Source organism: Penaeus monodon, chromosome 15 (assembly GCF_015228065.2).
Source record: "Penaeus monodon isolate SGIC_2016 chromosome 15, NSTDA_Pmon_1, whole genome shotgun sequence".
In the NCBI taxonomy this organism is placed as follows: Eukaryota; Metazoa; Arthropoda; class Malacostraca; order Decapoda; family Penaeidae; genus Penaeus; species Penaeus monodon.
The window spans coordinates 45,121,056-45,122,028 of record NC_051400.1 but is presented as its reverse complement, the minus strand read 5'-3'; positions in this window follow the sequence as shown (position 1 = coordinate 45,122,028).

Genomic DNA, 973 nt, shown 5'->3' with positions numbered 1-973 from the left:
AACGAGTGTGTGTGTGTACTCAGTATACATAGACGAAGTTGTTTATGACTTTTTCATTCATTTCATGTACTTCCCGCACCACTCACACATATAGTGTAGCGTTGATCTTTTACTCTGCCGGCATGATATATGTGAACCCCCGCCGTCACGCTAGTGGTATCTCACGCCATCCGGTATATTTCTCCCCAGTAGGAGGGAAGAGTGCAGGCGGGAGAGAGGAAGCGACACGCTATTGTCACATCTGCTCTCGCGACAGCCTGTGATGGAACAGTCCTGGTGTTTGTTTGTTTATTGGACCAGGGAAAGACTTACCCGAAAAGATATGCCTGCGAGTGCTTCCTATATACAGCGAGATGTTACATATTGAATCCACAGTTATGTAACAATATTACGTGTATCATACTTAGTACATGCTTCAATAATCTTCAACATGCTATCTCTTTAATCATCAAACAACTCAGGTATCGGAAATTGATAGGTTCCAGGGGTACACTAAATGAGAAATTGCATAAAAAAGAGCAGAAACACTTGCAGTCGAAACCAAATAAAGTACCCCATTACTGATTTAGATTTCCATACCACTTCGCCTTTTTGTGTGTGTTTCCAATATCTAGATGTGCATGCGTCGTCCCCTCCTCAGCGCCAGACCAAGGCAAAATATCGGCAAGGCTATCTCTTTTTTATCTTTTCTTAACTCTCGGGAAAAGACGGGGGGAAGCCTGTCAACCTTTGGACCCTTGGTGTTTTTATACCACTCCAATCGTTATACCTTATAACCTTAAAAAACAACAACGTATACTGATCTGAATTTATTAATTAATCCTTTTTAATTTTTTTTTGTTTGATTGTTTTCTTAGTAGTATCATTAGAAATAATTTGAAATAAATTGAGAGTATCAATAAGTTTCATATTATTGACATTTTTGATAATGTGTTGTAGTGGATGAAATCATGATATTGTAATAGAAGAGAGT